Source organism: Heterodontus francisci, chromosome 18, assembly GCF_036365525.1.
Source record: "Heterodontus francisci isolate sHetFra1 chromosome 18, sHetFra1.hap1, whole genome shotgun sequence".
Taxonomy (NCBI): Eukaryota; Metazoa; Chordata; class Chondrichthyes; order Heterodontiformes; family Heterodontidae; genus Heterodontus; species Heterodontus francisci.
The window spans coordinates 78,520,889-78,540,620 of NC_090388.1; the positions used below are offsets into that span (position 1 = coordinate 78,520,889).

Below are 19,732 nucleotides of genomic sequence, written 5' to 3' on the forward strand. Positions count from 1 at the left end.
ATGGTCAATAAATGCTGGCCTAAGCCAGCGTCGCCTACATCCCGTGAAAGGATTTAAAAAAAAATCATGAACTGATTTATTTCTGTTGTCATTTCTATTAATATTTGGCTCCAGGGAGGATTTCACAATTCGCCGCAAAAAAGTGAACTTTTCCTTTTCCAGATGCTGTTCCGCATCCTCTGTCCTTACTTTTGATTTTTCGGTATTTGCAATTTATCTTAATATCCTTAGTATTAGTTTTCAGCCTGTTGATCCATGATATCAGTTTGCAGGCGAGTTTATACATGGCTTGAAGCATTCGGTAATGTGTCCATCCCTGGGCGGTGATTGACAGCGCGCGGTGTATTTTGGGGGCTGTAGTCTCCCCATCGCCGCTTGTGCTGATTGGGCGGAGGCAGTGGAGACTGGATGGACAACAACTCCCAGAGGGCGATGCGTGCATTGCGACGGAGCCGCTTCGGCTGGTGGACAAGGCTGCACCGCTGAGATCAAAACAAGAAATGCTGGAAATACTTAGCGGGTCTGGCAGCATCTGTGGAGAGATAACGTTTCGGGTCAGTGACCCTTTGGAACACCAGTGCGGTTGCGTTGCTGAGGTAAAGGCTCAGTTCCGGGAGGAGAGGCGAAGAAGGCAGGAGGGGAGGTCCGAAAATATTCATCATTAAGCACTGGCCCTTCGGCTCAGGTTACTTCCTTGTTGCTAGCCTATAGTTGCAATTAGAAGTGCTCCTGGCGAGACAGAGCTCAGGTGATTTTGCATTTTCCCTAGCCCGCTCCTTATCGCACAGAACCCAAGCTGGGAGTCAGGTTCCACAGGCTTAGCTCCCTGTCGCAGGTCGCTAGCCTTCACACGGGCAGTGGGGCTGGCTATTCGGCCACAGAGGGCATCACATCCAAGCGCGACCGTTTTTGGTGGGGCATCAGCAACGGCGCACGCTTTTTGGGGTCTGGGGGCGACTGGATTTGTGATCAGCAAAGGTAGGGGGAGACTGGCTGACTTTGCCCGGCCCTCTGCAGCCACCGGGCACTGAGGCCAGTTATTAAGCAGTATTTGTCTTTGGGATCAGCTTTGAAAACAAGTCTTTGTTCAGGTGGATGTTAAAGCTCCCATAGCAATCTTCAAAGACAATTCTCCCAGTGTCTATACCAGCATTCTGTTCCAAACAAAAAACAAAACCTGCATCTCATTTGTGGGATCTTACTCAGTGTAACTGGTTACTGTCTTCTTCTTTGGCCTCCTTATCTCGAGAGACAATGGATAAGCGCCTGGAGGTGGTCAGTGGTTTGTGAAGCAGCGCCTGGAGTGGCTATAAAGGCCAATTCTAGAGTGACAGGCTCTTCCACAGGTGCTGCAGAGAAATTTGTTTGTCGGGGCTGTTACACAATTGGTTCTCCCCTTGCGCCTCTGTCTTTTTTCCTGCCAACTACTAAGTCTCTTCGACTCGCCACACTTTAGCCCCTTCTTTATGGCTGCCCGCCAGCTCTGGCGAACGCTGGCAACTGACTCCACGACTTGTGATCAATGTCACAGGATTTCATGTCGCGTTTGCAGACGTCTTTAAAGCGGAGACATGGACGGCCAGTGGGTCTGATATCAGTGGCGAGCTCGCTGTACAATGTGTCTCTGGGGATCCTGCCATCCTCCATGCAGCTCACATGGCCAAGCCATCTCAAGCGCCGCTGACTCAGTAGTGTGTATAAGCTGGGGATGTTGGCCGCCTCGAGGACTTCTGTGTTCGAGATACGGTCCTGCCACCTGATGCCAAGGATTCTCCGGAGGCAGCGAAGATGGAATGAATTGAGACATCGCTCTTGGCTGACATACGTTGTCCAGGCCTTGCTGCCATAGAGCAAGGTACTGAGGACACAGGCCTGATACACTCGGACTTTTGTGTTCCGTGTCAGTGCGCCATTTTCCCACACTCTCTTGGCCAGTCTGGACATAGCAGTGGAAGTGGTTACTGATATAACAGTAATGACTGCATTTCAAAAGTGGTAAAACTCTCCGATGTCTTGAAGATGTGACCATTTCCTGTAACGAAATACAGATTTTCTTCTGTGTTCAATTTTTACCCACGGCTGCTGTCCTGTGTCAGGGGATCAGCGACCTGATAAATATGTAGGGAATCACCAGGTGTGTGCCTGCCACGGGTGGGGCAATTAAAATTGGGATTGCTCAAGAGGCCAGAATTGTAGATTGCCGAGATCTCACGGGTGTTGGACTGAGGAGATTAGAGATAGAGATGTGAAAACAAGGGTGAGAATTTTAAAATTGAGGCGTTGCTGAACTGGGAGCCAGTGGTCAGTAAGCAAAGGGTGACAGAAGAATGGGGGACTTGGTGCGATATGCAATACAGGCAGTGTCATTTTAGATGAGTTCAAATTTATATAGAATGAAAGATGGGAGGCTGGCTGGGAGAATGTTGGAATAGTCAAGTATAGAGGTGACAAAGGCATGGATGAGGTTTCCAGCAGCAGATGTTCTGAGGTAGGGATGGAGTTGGCTCTATTACGAAGGTGGAAGTAAGCAGTCTTTGTGATGGCACAGATATGTGTTCACAAGCTCATCTCAATGTCTAATACAGCACCATGGGTGCGAAAAATCTGGTTCAGCTTCAGACAGTTGCGGGGGAAAGAGATGGAGTTCGTGATGGGGATCAAAGACAAAGACTTCGGTCTTCTCAATATTTAGTTGGAAATTTTTGCTCCGCCAGTACTGGATTTTGTTCAAGCAGTGAGAAAAATCAAAATCAAAGTCAGTGGATGAGTCAAGAGAGAGTGGTGAGATAGAGTGGGTGTCGCCATTGTACATGTGGAACCTAATGTGTTTTTGGATGATGTTGCCAAGGGGCAGCATGTAGATCAGAAATAGGAGAGGGCCAAGTATAGATCCTTGGGGGGACTCCAGAAGATAATGGTGCCGGAGTGTGAAGAGAAGCTATTGAAGATGATTCTCTGACTACTACTGGATATATAGGAATGGAGCCAAGTGAGGGATGTCCCATCCAGCTGGACAATGGAGGAGAGGCATGATCAGTGGCTGAAGTCTGGTTGAGAAGGAGGGTGGATAGTTTACCATGGTCACAGTCACATAGGATGTCATTTTTGACTTTGATCAGAGCTGTTTTAGTAATGTGGCAAGAGCAGAAACCTAATCGGAGGAATTCAGGTATGGAGTTGCAGGAAAGCTGGGCCACATTCAAAGACTTTGGATAGGAAAAGGAGTTTGGAGATAGGGCAGCAGTTTCCAAGGACAGAGGTGGGTCAAGGATGGGTTTCATGAGGATAGATTATGGCAGATTTGAAGGGGAGGTGACAGTACCTGAGAAGAAATGGTTAACCAGCTAACATTGGGGGCAGGAAGGAAAGTTGAGTGGGCGACAGTTTGCTAAGGATAGGTTCGAGGGGGTGGATGTGGGTCTCGTGACATGGTAAGCTTGGAGAAGGCATGATGAGAGGTAAGAGAAAAATGAGAGAAAGTTGCGAGTTTAGGGCTCGGAGACCATAGGGGAAGTTTGGCCTGGTGGGTTAGTGGAAGGGAGGAATGTGGCAGAGGCAGATGATCAGATGGTCTCAGCCTTCGTGACCAAGGAGTACCTGAGCTTCTCGTACGTCTTGGAGCTGAGGGTGAAGGAGGCAGAGGAGAGGGGTTTAAGAAGCTAGTTTGTACTGGATTCCAGGATGGTCCTGGAATAGTGAATTGTTTTAGCAGACAAGATCGTGCTTTATGTGGTCCAGCTAGATCTGGCGATGAATGGTTAAATCAGTTTTCTACCATTAAAGCATTCAGGTCTGTATTCCTTGGACCTATGGGAGTGGTGATGAGTGTGTAGCAGGAGAGCGACTAGGGGGAGAGAGAGTCTTAAGGGATTTGAGGGCATCAAAAGTGGAGGTGAGGGTGTGATTGAGTAGATCAGTAGCTGCAGAAATGTCATGGTGAATGGAGAACCAAAGGCTAGATAGTTGGGAATTTGAAAATGCAGCTGTAAGTGAATTGGGAGAGAGTTTTTCCCCAAGGTCCGATACAGACGGAAGTAGAGTTGGGAGAAGAAAGAGGGGGGGGGGGGGGGTGTTGGGGGTTGGGATCAAAGGTGGAAAGGAATACAAGGAAGTGATCAGAGATTGCCTTATTTTTGATTGACATGAAGAGAGTAGCAAGACTACATGACATGGCAAGGTTGAAGGGTCGGCCGTGAATATGTGCAAGGGAGTTTATGTGGATGGAGAGAGCTCAGTGCAGAGGCCATTCAGCCCATTGTGTCTGCGCCGGCTGAAAAAACTAGCTGCCTAATCTAATTCCACCTTCCAGCACCTGGTCCGTAGCCTTGCAGGTTACAGCACTTCAGGTGCAGATCCAGGTACCTTTTAAATGAGTCGAGGGTTCTGCCTCCACTACTGATCTGGGCAGCGAATTCCAGGCACCCACCAACCTCTGGGTGAAAAAGTCTTTCCTCATGTCCCTTCTAATTCTTCGACCAATCACCTTAAATCTGTGTCCCCTGATAATCGAATTCTCTGCTAGGAGAAACAGATCCTTCCTGTCTGCACTATGCCCCTTATAATTTTGTGCACCTCAATTAAGTCACTCCTCAGCCTCAGCACCCCATTATTCAAGAAGGGTAGCAGGGATAAACCAGGTAACTACAGGCCGGTGAGTCCAACATCAGTGGTGGGGAAACTATTGGAATAAATTCTGAGGGATAGGATTAATCTCCACTTGGAGAGGCAGGGATTAATAAAGGATAGTCGGCATGGCTTTGTCAGGGGGAGATCATGTCTAACAAACTTGATTGAATTTTTTGAGGAGGTGACTAGATGTGTAGATGAGGGTAAAACAGTTGATGTAGTCTACATGGACTTCAGTAAGGCTTTTGATAAGGTCCCACATGGGAGATTGGTTAAGAAGGTAAGAGCCCATGAAATCCAGGGCAAATTGGATCCAAAATTAGCATTGTGGCAGGAGGCAGAGGGTAATGGTCTAGGGTTGTTTTTGTAAGTGGAAGCCTGTGACCAGTGGTGTACCACAGGGATCGGTGCTGGGACCCTTGCTGTATGTAGTGTACACTAATGATTTAGTGAATATAGGAGGTATGATCAGTAAGTTCGCAGATGACACGAAAATTGGTGGTGTCGTAAATAGTGAGGAGGAAAGCCTTAGATCACAAGACGATATAGATGGGCTGGTAAGATGGGCGGAGCTGTGGCAAATGGAATTTAATCCTGAGAAGTGTGAGGTGATGCATTTTGGGAGGACCAACAAGGCAAGGGAATATACAATGGATGGTAGGACCCTTGGAAGTACAGAGTGACCTTGGTGTACTTGTCCATAGATCACTAAAGGCAGTAGCACAGATAGATAAGGTGGTTAGGAAGGCATATGGGATACTTGCCTTTATTAGCCGAGCCATAGTATATGCAAGCAATGAGGTTATGAAGGAGCTGTATAAAACTCTGGATAGGCCACAGCTGGAGTACTGTGTACAGTTCTGGGCACCACACTATAGGAAGGAGGTGATTGCACTGGAGAGGGTGCAGAAGAGATTCACCAGGATGTTGCCTGGGCTGGAGCATCTCCGCTATGAAGAGGGACTGGATAGGCTAGGGTTGTTTTCCTTAGAGCAGAGAAGGCTGAGGGGGGACCTGATTGAGGTATACAAAATGATGAGGGGCATTGATAGGTTAGATAGGAAGAAACTTTTTCCCTTGGCGGAGGGATCAATAACCTGGGGGCATAGATTTAAGGTAAGGGGCAGGAGGTTTAGAGGGGATTTGAGGAAAAACTTTTTCACCCAGAGGGTGGTTGGAATCTGGAACACACTGCCTGAAGGGGTGGAAGAAGCAGGAACCCTCACAACATTTAAAAAGTATTAAGATGAGCACTTGAAATGCCATAGTATACAAGGCTACGGGCCAAGTGCTGGAAAATGGGATTAGAATAAATAGATGCTTGATGGCCGGCACAGATACGATGGACCTGTTTCTGTGCTGTATAACTATGACTGTATGACTCCTCTGCTCCAAGGAAAAAAGCCCTAGCTGATACAATGTTACCTCATAACTGCAATTTCCAAGCCCTTGCAACATTCTTGTAAATTTCCTTTGTACTTTCGCCATAGTCATATAGTTATACAGCACAGAAACAGGCCCTTCGGCCCACCTTGTCCGTGCCGGCCATCAAGTCAATCTATTCTAATCCCATTTTCCAGCACTTGGCCCGTAGCCTTGTATGCTATGGCGTTTCAGTTGCTCATCTAAATACTTTTTAAATGTTGAGAGGGTTCCTGCTTCTTCCACCTCTTCAGGCAGTGTGTTCCAGATTACAACCACCCTTTGGGCGAAAGAAGTTTTCCTCAAAATCCCCTCTAAACCTCCTGCCCCTTAAATCTAAGCCCCCTGGTTATTGCCACCTCTGCGAAGGTGAAATGTTTCTTCCTATCTATCCTATCAATGCCACTCGTAATTTTGTATACCTCAATCAGGTCTCCCCTCAACCTTCTCTACTCTGAGGAAAACAACCCTAGTACTCCAGCTGTGGCCTAACTCGTGTTTTGTACGCAATTCTTCCTGTAATGTATCTTGATGAAAATTTTTTATGGTACTTGGGTGGGCAGTAAGGAATGAAGGTTTTAATTGGGAGGCAAGGGGATTGGATCAAGGTGAGATGCTCAAAGGAGGAGAAAGTACGAGAGAAGTCGGGGCACAGACCGCGACCTCTACCAACTAGAAGGACAAGGGCAGCAAATACATGGCAACACCACCACCTGCAAGTTCCCCTCCAAGTCACACACCACCCTGACTTGGAACTATATCGCCGTTCCCTCACTGTCGCTGGGTCAAAATCCTGGAACTCCCTTCCTAATAGCACTGTGGGTATTGTTACCCCACATGGACTGCAGCGGTTCAAGAAGACAGCTCACCACCACCTTCTCAAGGGCAATTAGGGATGGGCAATAAATGCAGGCCTAGCCAGCGTCGCCCACATCCCGTGAATGAATAAAAAAAAAGGTAATGGTAAGAGTAGACAAGTGTAATGTAGATATATACTTGGATTTTCAAAAGGCCTTTTGATAAGGTACCACATAGTAGGCTCATGACGAAGATTAGGAAGTGTGGAGTCGGGACAAATAACTGATGGGATAATATTGTCTAAGATATACAAAGCAGAGCGTAGTGGGTAAAGCGTAGTTATTCTGATTGGAAGAAGGTAGAAAGCAGTGTTCCACCAGGATCAGTGCTGGAACTACTGTTCATAATTTATTTTAATGAATTGGGTTTAGGAATAAGTAACTCCATATCAAAACTTGCAGCTGATACCAAGCTGGGTGGCATAGCTAACACTGAGGAAGAATGCAACATAATACAAGAAGAAAGGTTAACTTGCCAATTGGGCAGTTAAGTAGCAAATAAAATTTAGCATAGATAAATATGAGGTGATGCACTTGGGTAGGAAGAATAGAAACATCACCTACACCTTGGAAAATAATTAACTAAATGAGCTTGAAGACCAAAGGGATCTAGGGATACAGGTGAAGAGATCGTTAAAAGCAGCATTGCAGGTCTGCAAAGCAATAAAAAATACTAACCAAGCACTGGTATTTATTTCTAGGGGTATAGAATTCAAAAGTAGTGAAGCTATCTTCAACTTGTCTAAGGCCTTGGTCAGGCCGTACTTAAGAGTACAGTGCACTGTTCTGGTCTCCATGCTATAAAAAGGTCATAGAAGCACTGGTGAAAGTGCAAAAAACGATTTACAAGAATGATACCAGAACAGAGAGATTGCAGCAACCAGGAAAGATGGATTGGGTTTGGGCTTTTTTCTTTAGAAAAGCGAAGACTTAGAGGTGACCTTATAGAGTTCTTTAAAATTTTGAATTGGTTGGATAGGGTGGATGTGAAGAGAATGGTTCCACTTGTGGGAAAATCCATAAATAGGGACCATAAATACAAGATAGCAAGTAATAAATACAGCAGGGGAAAATGGAGTAATGTGTTTACTCACACAGTGGTTAGAATGTGTAACTTGCTACCACAGGAAGAGGTTAAGGTAAATAGCTGAAATCCTTTCAAAAAGAAACTAGGCATGTATATGGGAACAGAAATATATGCTGAAAGGCTGAGATTAGATAGGTTTTTTTATTCCTTCATGGGATGTGGGTAATGATGCCTTTATTGCCCATTCCTAATTGCTCTTGAGAAGGTGGTGGTAAGCTACCTTCTTGAACTGCTGCAATCCATGTGGTGTACGTACACCCACAGTGCTGTTAGGGAGCGAGTCCCAGGATTTTGACCCAGTGACAATGAAATAATGGCAGTATATTGCCAAGTCAGGATGGTGTGTGACTTGGAGGAGAACCTGCAGGTGGTGGTGTTCCCACGTGCCAGCTGCCCCTGTTCTTCTAGGTAGTAGAGGCTGTAGGTTTGGAAGCTGCTATCAAAGGAACCTTGGTGAGTTGCTGCAATGCATCTTGTAGATGGTACACACTGCTGCCATTGTGCTTTGGTGGTGGACGTGAATATTTAAGGTGGTGGATGGGGTCCCTGTGAACGAGACTGCTTTGTCCTGGATGGTTCCAAGCTTCTTGAATGTTGTTGGAGCTGTGCTTATCCAGGCAAGTGGGGACTATTCCATCACACTCCTGACGTGTGCCTTGTAGATGGTGGACAGGCTTTGGAGAGTCAGGAGGTGAGTTATTAGCTGCAGATTTCCCAGCCTCTGACCTGTTCTTGTAGCCATGATATTTACATGTCAGGTCTAGTTCAGTTTCTGGTCAATGCTAAGTCCCAGGATTAGATTAGATTAGAGATACAGCACTGAAACAGGCCCTTCGGCCCACCAAGTCTGTGCCGAACATCAACCACCCATTTATACTAATTCTACACTAATCCCATATTCCTACCAAACATCCCCACCTGTCCCTATATTTCCCTACCACCTACCTATACTAGTGACAATTTATAATGGCCAATTTACCTATCAACCTGCAAGTCTTTTGGCTTGTGGGAGGAAACCGGAGCACCCGGAGAAAACCCACGCAGACACAGGGAGAACTTGCAAACTCCACACAGGCAGTACCCGGAATCGAACCCGGGTCCCTGGAGCTGTGAGGCTGCGGTGCTAACCACTGCGCCACTGTGTGTTGATTGAGGAATTCAGCAATGGAAATGCTGTTGAATGTCAAGGTGAGATGGTGAGATTCTCTCTTGTTGGAGATGGTCATTGCCTGGCACTTGTGTGGCGTGAATGCTACTTGCCACTTATCAGCCCAAGCCTGGATATTGCTGCATGAGGGTACCGACTACTTCATTTATATCAGGATTTACAGGGCAAAATTTTTTCCAGCTGAATGGTAAGGCATAAAGCCAAATTAATAGGTCACACTGCGAGATCGCCTGCTCCAGCACAATCTGATTATAACTTATGGAAAGGGTTGTTCAATATTTATAACAATGAGACAAGATGAATCTTATACTGGCTAGAACAGTCCTGATCATTAACTTTTCATCCAAGGCCATAATCCCAATTGGCAGTGATGGGATGCAGGTCAGTGCCTGCGAATTCCCTGTTCAGTGAACCTCTGATTTCAGTATGTCACTGCAAGCTGTTTTGTCGTGAAGGCCAGACATGTTTCCCATAGGAAGAGGAGGGATCAATGGACCTATTAAATTGATTTAAAGCAAAATCTTTTAAATGCTGTATGAAAGCTGGATTAAACGAGCTTCCTCTTATGATTCCACTGCTGGAGAACGTGGAAAGGAGAGGGAACAGCTTTGAATGCCAGCTGTGCCAACATCCTAAAGCCAGGCAGGCTGTGACTACAACCCAAAGGCACGTGTGTCTGCCAGGACCTACAGGTGAAGGAGAGGTAGGCTACAAACAGCCTCCTGGGTCCTATTGTAAAGAACAATCCTTCGAACGTTTAACAGATAAATGAACTGTAAATTAGTAAAAGTGACAGAAATGGAGTGTAATACAACTCAATGCACACAAAAGAAAAATTGGTTCATTATGCAGAGTTGTTATGATCTGAAATGCATTGCCTGAAAGGGTAGTGAAAACAGATTCAGTCGTAACTTGCAAAAAGGAATTAGGTAAATACTCGAAGGGGTAAACATTTGCAGGGCAATGGAGAAAGTGGAAGGGAATGGAACTAATTGGAGAGCTCTTTCAAAGAGCAGGCATAGGCAAGATGGGCTGAATGGCCTCATCCTATGCTGTACCATTCTATGATACTCTATTAACAGAAATTAGAGATGACGAGGAAAAAATTGCTTTTAGAAAACTGCACACTTGAAGTGGAGTGGACCGTGGAATTAAATATTGAACCAGTCTCTATCAGCACTGTATAAAATGGGACATTTTAAAATGAGGGGATACAGAGGGTGAATCAGATAGAATTCTCTTCTGCAACCTATCTTGATGACATACTGAGTCAGTCACCCTTGTTGTGCACTGAACATAACCAGGATGTCCCAAGTTTTGATTGCCGACCAGTGTTGACGTATCAGATCAAAGTGCATATACTCCGAGATGGAGAGGGAAAAGGAAGGAAAGTAACCTGGGTTCTTGCTTAATGCTGTTGAGCGACCTCTGTTGTATTGTCCAATAGAAATTGCTAACTAACCACAGGTGTAGCTCTAGTCACACCACCATAGCTGCATGCACTAATTATAGTAAAATAATACCTTGTACTCAGTACAGGTCACCTATCCTAATGTCTCCTTAATTGGCTTGGAGTCAGTTTTTTTTGTCTACTTATGTTCCCGTGAGGCACGTTGAGAGGTTTGCCTACATTAAAGGCATTATTTGCATGCAAGTTGTTGTAAATGTACTTCACATGTATACTTACTTAATGATCTACCACCTTTCAGTGACCAAATGGGTATGATAGTGTCGTGGTTATGTCCCTCGAGAGACAATGAGTAAGCACCTGAAGGTGGTCAGTGGTTTGTGAAGCAGTGCCTGGAGTGGCTATAAAGGCTAATTCTAGAATGACAGACTCTTCCACAGGCGCTGCAGATAAAATTGCTTGTTGGGGCTGTTACATAGTTGGCTCTCCCCTTGCACTTCTGTCTTTTTTCCTGCCAACTGCTAAGTCTCTTCGACTCGCCACGCTTTAGCCCCGCCTTTATGGCTGTCCGCCAGCTCTGGCGATCACTGGCAACTGACTCCCACGACTTTGTGATCAATGTCACAGGACTTCATGTCGCGTTTGCAGACGTCTTTAAAGCGGAGACATGGATGGCCGGTGGGTCTGCTACCAGTGACGAGCTCGCTGTACAATATGTCCTTAGGAATTCTGCCATCTTCCAATGCTGCTCATATGGCCAAGCCATCACCAGCGCCGCTGACTCAGTAGGGTGTATATGCTGGGGATGTTGGCCGTCTTGAGGACTTCTGCTTTGGAGATACGGTCCTGCCACCTGATGCCAAGGATTCTCCAGAGGCAGCGAAGATGGAATAAGTTGAGATGTCGCTCTTGGCTGACGTACATTGTCCAGGCCTTGCTGCTGTAGAGCAAGGTGCTGAGGACACAGGCTTGAAATACTCGGACTTTTGTGTTCCGTGTCAGTGCGCCATTTTCCCACACTCTCTTGGCCAGTCTGGACATAGCAGCGGACGCCTTTCCCATGCGCTTGTTGATTTCTGCATTGAGACACAGGTTACTGGTGATAGTTGAGCCTAGGTAGGTGAACTCTTGAACCACTTACAGAGCGTGGCCGCCGATATTGGTGGATGGAGCATTTCTGACATCCTGTCCCACGATGTTCGTTTTCTTGAGGCTGATGGTTAGGCCAAGTTCGTTGCAGGCAGCCGCAATCCTGTCGATGAGTCTCCGCAGACACTCTTCAGTGTGGGATGTTAATGCAGCATTGTCAGCAAAGAGGAGTTCCCTGATGAGGACTTTCCATACTTTGGTCTTCGCTCTAAGATGGGTAAGGTTGAATAACCTGTCATCTGATCTTGTGTGGAGGAAAATTCCTTCTTCTGAAGACTTGAACGCATGTGAGAGCAGCAGTGAGAAGAAGATCCCAAACAGTGTAGGTGCGAGAACACAGCCCTGTTTCACACCACTCTGGATAGGAAAGGGGTCTGATGAGGCACTGCTATACTGAATTGTGCCTTTACTATTGTCATGGAATGAGGTGATACTTCGTAGCTTTGGTGGACATCCGATCTTTGCTAGTAGTCTGAAGAGACCACGTCTGCTGACGAGGTCAAAGGCTTTGGTGAGATCGATGAAAGAAATGTTGTTCGCGACATTTCTCCTGTAGCTGGCGAATGGAGAACAGCATGTCAATGGTGGATCTCTCTTTTCGAAAGCTGCACTGTGCCTCAGAGTAGACACACTCAGCCAGCTTCTGGAGTCTGTTTAAAACGACTCGAGCGAAGACTTTCCCCACGATGCTGAGCAGAGAGATTCCACGGTAGTTGTTGTAGTCACTGTGGTCACCCTTGTTCTTATAGAGGGTGATGATATTGGCATTACACATGTCCTGTGGTACTGCACCCTCATCCCAGCACAGGCAAAGCAGTTCATGGAGTGCTGAGATTATAGCAGGCTTGGCACTCTTAATTGTTTCAGGGTAATGCTGTCCTTCCCAGGGGCTTTTCCACTGGCTTGAGAATCAATGGCATCACTGAGTTCTGATTTTGTTGGCTGTTCGTCCAGCTCATCCATGACTGGCAGAGACTGGGCTGCATTGAGGGCGGTATCGGTGACAACATTTTCCCTGGTGTACAGTTCCAGGTCTATTTGCTTGCATTGGTCAGTGATCGTGTTCCCTGATTTAGACTTGAGCGGGCGGGTGGGGGGGGGGGGCGATCATCTTGATGGTTGGCCCAAAAGCTCTCTTAATGCCATCATACATTCCTCTGATGTTTCCGGTTTCGGAGGCCAGCAAATATGACTGCATAGGTGTTACCAGTAGTCGTTTGCACAGCGCCTGGCTGTTCTTTGTGCAGCACTTTTGGCTACTTTAAGTGCTACGGATGTTAACTCGCTGGGGGCTTTCTTGTAGTTCAACAGTGCAGTGCGCTTGGCAGCTATGACAGGTTCCAGCTCGTCAAAGTGAGATTGAAACCATTCTGCATTCTGCTTCTCCCGTTTGCCAAAGGCGGTCATTGATGGCGTCTCTGTGGGCCCACTTGGTCTCTTGTACTCCCTGCAGGAGTGTTTTGAAGGGCTTTTTCAAGTGAATTTAGAAACTTATGTATCAGCTGTGGATAAGAAATTCTGTTAGTGTTGATGCATAGGCGGCCCTTCTGCTTGGAGTGATGTAGCTTCTTTGGTTTGAGTCTAACTTTGCTGCACACCAGGGAGTGGTCGGTGTCGCAGTCCGCACTGTGGAAGCTGCGTGTGATTTGGACACTGTTTATAGAGGTTAGACTACATTAAAGGCATTATTTGAATGCAAGTTGTTGTAAATGTACTTCACGTGTATATTTACTTAATGATCTACCACCTTTCAGTGACCAAATGGGTATGATAGTGTAGTGGTTATGTTACAGGTCTAGTACTCCAGAGATGTGTTCAAATCCTACTGTAACAGCTTGAATTCAGGTTTCAAAAAAATTAAATACATTTGGAATGGAAAGCTCAGGTCAGTAATAGTAACCATGAAGTTATTGGATTGTTGTAAAAATCCACTGAATTCACTGGTACTTTTGGGGATGGAAACCTGCTATCCTTATCCCGCTCTGGTCTTTATCTGACTCCAGACTCAATGTGGTTAATTCTTAACTGCCGTATGAAATCGTCTAGCAACTTAATTGTATCAAACTGCTTCAAAGAAGTATAATAGAAATAAAACCGGACACGCTATTTTGCTTTGACCTAGTCATCAAATTTGGACATGACAAAGGCGCACACACCTTACAAAGTCTTTCTCACTAACAGCTGGGGACTAGTGCCAAAGTTAGGAGAGCTGTCACACAGACTAGTCAAGTGACCTGTACTGAGAGTGTAAGGTATTATTTTACTATAATTAGTGCATGCGGCTATGGTGGTGTTACCAGAGCTACACCGATGGTTAGTTTGCAATTTCTATTGGACAATACAGCAGAGGTTGCTCAATAGCATTAAGCAAGAACAACCTGACCTAGCCATACTCACAGAATCATACCCATCAGTCAAAGTCTCGGTACCAGGTCAAATATCGGCAAGGAAACCTCCTACTGATTACTACCTATGGTCCTCCATCAGCTGATAAATCAGGACATTGTTGTAGGCGCTCCTCAGTGATGTCCCCTCCATCATTAGGTCATAAGTGGTTATGTACACTGATGATTGCAGTTTTCAGTTTCATTTACACCTCAGATACTGAAGTAGTCCATGCAGCAAGACCTGGACAGCACCAGGCTTGGGCTGATAACTGGCAAGCATTATTCATGCCACACAAGTGCTGGGCAATGACCATCTCTAACAATTGGGAGTCTAATCACCTTCCCATGATATTCAATGGCATTACCTTCATCAAATCCCTCACCATCAATATCCTGGGAGTCACTGTTGACCAGAAACTTAACTGGACCAAACATAAATACAGTGGCTACAAGTGCAGGTTAAAGGTTTGGTGTTCTGAAATGAGTAACTCACCTTGTCTCCCCAGTGTCTGGCCTCCATCTACAAGGCACAAGTCAGGAGTGTGATGGAATACTCTCCACTTGCCTGGGTGAGTGCAGCTCCAACAACACTCAAGAAGCTTGACACTATCTAAGACAAAACAGTTCACTTGATTGGCATCCCATCCGCCACCTTAAATGTTTACTCCCTCTAGCACTGCGGCACCTTGTCTACACTGTATACCATCTACAAGATGCACTGTAGCAACTCACCAAGGCTTCTTTGACCGCATATCCCAAACCCACAACCTCTACCACCCAGAAGGACAAAGGCAACAGTTGCATGGGAACACGACCACCTCCAAGGTCCCCTACAAGTCACGGACCATCCTGACTTGGAACTATATTGCCCTTCTGTCCCAGTTGCTGGGTCAAATTCCTAGAATTCCCTTCCTAACACATTGTGGGAGTACCTTCATTCATTGACTGCAGTGGTTGAAGAAAGCGGCTGACCAGCATTTTCTCCAGGGCAATTAAGGGTGCGTAATAAATTCTGGCCTTGCCAGTGAGGCCTGCATCCTGAGAATGAACTAAAAAGAAAAGGAGGCTCGTGTGGTGCATAACACTGGCACAGATCGATTGGGCCAAGTGATTGGTTTCTGTGCTGCTAATTCGCTGCAATTCTATGTAGGAAAATCCAAGTCCTCAACAAAACAAAAAGAGACAAAAAAACCTGATCAAAATGGGTGAAACTCTAGAGAGGTGTGTTTTATATTCCCTATAATATGCCCTTGTTGCTTCTTTGTGTTTCCGTCCCCTTCTTAGATGGAGTCAGGTAGAGGGATTTGTCATGAGGATGAGAATTTTAAAATTGAGGCGTTGCTGGACTGGGAGCCAATGTAGGTCAGCAAGAACAGGGGTGATCGGTGAGTGGGACTTGGTGTGAGTTGGGATACATGCAGCAGAATTTTGGATGAGCTTGAGTTTAGGAAGAGTGAAAAATTAGAAGCTAGCTAGGGGAGCATTAGAAACTTGTCCACCCAGACAGCAGGGCAGAGGTAAGAAGCTTGCCCTAAGGACTCTTGGTCATGAGTCTGTGTGGCACAATGAGCCACGTAGTAAATCGCTGTTCATCGCTGTAAACTGTAACCTCCATTAGTAAGGTCACCTCCCTGCCCAGGTTCTGTTACTGACTGTCACATCTGAATCTGAATTCTATGCTAACATATCATATCTGCCTCTGATTAAAGCCGACCTGAACCCGACTACATGTGTCTGGTTTTGGTCGGGTCGAAATTCCGAGTCCAGTGTTTGGGCTCGGGTCGGGTCAGGCTGGACACTGCTTCCGGGAAGTCACGGGATCCGGCTTACCCATGATTTCTCACAACTCCAGCTGCAGGAATAGCCTTCTGCCAGAACAGAGGAAGGAGATTTGTGTTGTGTCGGGCATGAAAAGAAATTAAAGGGCTCAGGTTTGGGTTGGGTTTGGGTTGGCTATGGTCTGGTAAGGCCAGGCCTTACATCAGAGTTCAGCAGATGTGACTTCATTGGGTGGCACAGCCATTTCCAGCCTTTTATGTGTGTCTTTAGTTCTAGGTGAATAACTAATTTTGTGTGAATGCTTCAGACAGTGTGTAAAATTATAAGATGGTGCAGCTAAGGTAAAGCCACCTTATTATTTCAAAGTAAACCTAGGGATACAGGCAATGCTTTCATGCGTGCATTTATTATTCTTCGCCAGTTGCCCTGAGAAGTTGGTGGTGGACCTTCAGGCTGTGAAATTTTGCGCAACTAAAGGGATTTGCTTGGCCACTTAAGAGGGCATCAGAGTCTACCGGCTGAGTAGAGTCACATTTAGCTTCTTTCATGGTCATTTAATTCTGGTTCCAGTCTACCAAGAACCATATTTATTGAATTCATTTTCACAATTTACCCTGGTGGGATTGAATTCTCAACCTCTAGGTTGCTGCTCAATTATTGGCCGTCATTCCAATATTGAAAAAGGTATCCACAGGAAGCCGATTCAAAGTAAATGCAGAGAATACAAATCCGCATTTACAGATTCTTTTATTACAGCAGAGGGCACTCCACCCCCAAAATATAAGTATGGCTGCATTGCTTCTGTGTCAGGAGGTTGTAGGTTCAAGCCCCATACTAGTCTGACATTCCAGGGCAGTAATGAGGGATTGCTGTTGGAGGTGACCTTCTTTCGATGAGGAGTTAAGTCTGCCAGTTCTGCTGCGTGTTACAGATTTCATTATAGTACTCAAAGAAAACCAGGAAGTTCCTGGTCAACATTCTCCTCTCAATTAAAAAAAGAAACTGGTTATTCATGTCCTCACTGTTTGTTGGGCATTGCTGCACAGAATTGTTGCGACATTTGGCTACGTAGCAACCATGGCATTTCAAAAGTAGTTCATTGTGTGTTAAGCTCTAAGATAATTCAGCCTGCTCCGCTGCCAGGTAAATGCAAGCACGCTATTTATTATAAATAGCAATGCCCATGGAACTTGCAGCGTGTTCTGTAGATGTGGCGTGTAGGATGGAACGTAATCACATCTGAAATAGCTGAGTGAATACTATACAGCTTCCAAATAAAACTACTCGTTATAACACAAATGTATTTGTAAGAAACAAGAGAAAAGTGATCCTTCATACCAGTGACTCATTGTCTTTTTTTCTCATTTATCACCATATCTTCCCAACTAAAATGGAGATAAATAATTGTTGCTACTTATTTCCTCTCCACTTAAACACCCTTCCCCTCACACTCTTGTGGACTCTGTTGCAAGGGTACAGTTCCACAAATGGTGGCTGTGCTTTGGCATCTTCCTTAAATGGCTATTGTTTACATGTGAGTCTTGACTGTGATTGCGAACAGACTATTTAACTATAGAGGGCATTGCAGCCAAGCAATGACTGTCCCTCCACTGACACCCACTTCTAAGAGGTCGCTGGATGATGATCAGCTGGTGGAACCCTGGCTGATTTATCCCTTCCCCAACCTAGGGCATGGAGGAATGTTGTAGCAGTCCTAACTATTGGCTTATCCCAGCTAAGCCAACAGGAGAGAATTGGAATCCAACACCGACCTTCTCACGCAAAAAAACCCCCTGAAAATACCAAAGGTACTGGAAATCTGGAAAAACAAAAATGCACAGAAAATACTGAAAACACTCAACAAGTCGGGCAGCATCTGTAAAGAAAAGAAAACATGAACATTATTGAAAACTCCCTCTTACACCCTCTGAAGACATTACATCTGAGCAGAGTGTGAAGGAAAGGGGAGCAAAGGAGAGTGAGATGTAAAGTAATTAGGTGGACGACAGGAGATGATGAACTGAAAGAAGTGACGATAACGTTAGACATAAGGAGGCACAGTGAGTGATATAAAAGACATGTATGAGGCTCAGACTGAATAGTTAAAGCAGCTTAGCTAAGCTGGCAAAGCTGAGCAGGCTCCAAAGGCTCAGGAGTCTGGTGGAAGGAAAAACAAGCAGGTCAATGCCAGGGGAGCAGACGTGATTTCACAAAATGGTCAGTTTGTTATTATTTGAAACTGTCCTGATCAATGGATCAAATCTGCATTTCCAGGATGAATGCTGATATACAAAAAAAGGAGAGGAAAAGACCTGATGGACCATTCATCCTGCCCCCATGGTTGTGATACTTGCTGCGCCACAATACAGATACTCCCCACCCAACCCAAAGTCATGTGATCTCTTGAGAGAGGCAAAGAAACCGAGAAACCCAGGCGATTAGGGTAGGGAAAGGGATGGACAACTGGAAAATTCTATCTGACTAGCTGAGTGTTTTCAGCATTTTCTGTGGGTTTTGGTTTTTCAGATTTCCAGCGAAAATCCTCTCCGCGCCCTTTAGACAATCAAAATTGGTCACGAAGACCTGCCTGACCCTGATTAACATTACCAGGAACCTATCTTTTGTACAAGGTTGTCTCTGCCACAGCCAGAAACAGGTCTAACTCTTGTTTGAAGGAATTCGGTGAATCAGTTGAAAAAGCCTTTGTGTTTTATATGTAAATTGGATTCCTTGTTTTTATATAATGGTAAGGCACTGCAGGGTTACTCTGTAGTTGTTGTCTGAAAACATGGCAGCTATTTTGTGCCAGCAACATCTCCCAAACAACCATGAGGTGAATGACTAGTCAGTTTGTTTGTAAATTGAGGTAAGGACACCTGAAGAACTTTTCTATATATTGTTATGGGATCATAAACATCCATCTGCACAGGCAATGTGTTTTAAAGCCCAGCCCAAAGGAATAAGCAAAATAAACTCTTACTTTTTCAGGCTTCCCTTAAGCACTAGGGTCAAAGTCAAAAGGTCATGGATTGCTCTCTCTTTTTCACAGCTCGGTAAATGTACCCAATCACTCTGCCCCAGCTGTGAATGATTAATAACTGAATTGGATTTGGAACAGAGTTCATGTGGAAGTTCATCAGAGGATGTGGAAGTTTATTCTGATTTTGACCTGTGCTGGTAATGGCTAAGGGTGGGGATGCTGACTATAGTTACCCTCCTTGGCTATGATGCATGAATTAAATGAATATTACTACTATAGGTGGATTTATTTTGATCTCCTGAAGGCAGTGACTTGGATTGCCAACCCTTTAGGATTACTATTAAAGTATCGGAGTATTAAAAAAACCGTGTTTTAAAAAAACTTTTCTGTGAAAGCTTTTGTTTACGAGTTTTAGAAATATTGGACATCGGGAAAAAAGCTGTTTAACTGAGTCAAGAATCATCCAATTGGTTAATGGAGAGTCTGTTAACTTTCCAATTGGCATAGGAAGGCAGTGCACTATGATGATCGACATGTTGGGAAACTAATGGTGAGTGGATTGGGGGCGGAAACGGGATGATTAAAGGCAGAAGGTAATGGGTGGTAATTTATGACCCTGCCCCCCCACCGACGCCCACAGGAGCAGCTGGAGGTGGTGGGTTTGTAAAATTGAGTGGGAGGCGAGGATGCCATTCCTGTCGCCTTCCTGACCCGCTGCAATTTTACAAGGGGTGGCGGCGGGGAGAAATGGCCTGCCCACGCCAGGCCAATTAAGGCCCTTAAATGGCCAATTAGCTGCCACTTAAGGGCCTTCTCCCGCTGCTGTTGTAGGGGGAGCCCTCCTGATTGGGCACCCACGGAGGGCCCCA

At 45.5% G+C, this 19,732-nt stretch overlaps 1 protein-coding gene across 1 annotated transcript in view; it reads left to right on the top strand.

Moving 5' to 3' along the window:
* Positions 1-459: 459 nt before the first annotated feature.
* Positions 460-19,732, top strand: part of tbxas1 (thromboxane A synthase 1 (platelet)) — a 325,351-nt gene continuing 306,078 nt past the window's right edge. The window contains exon 1 of the mRNA XM_068051060.1: positions 460-596. The gene's annotated coding sequence lies outside the window, so the exon portion shown is untranslated. The remainder of the gene's footprint in view (positions 597-19,732) is intronic.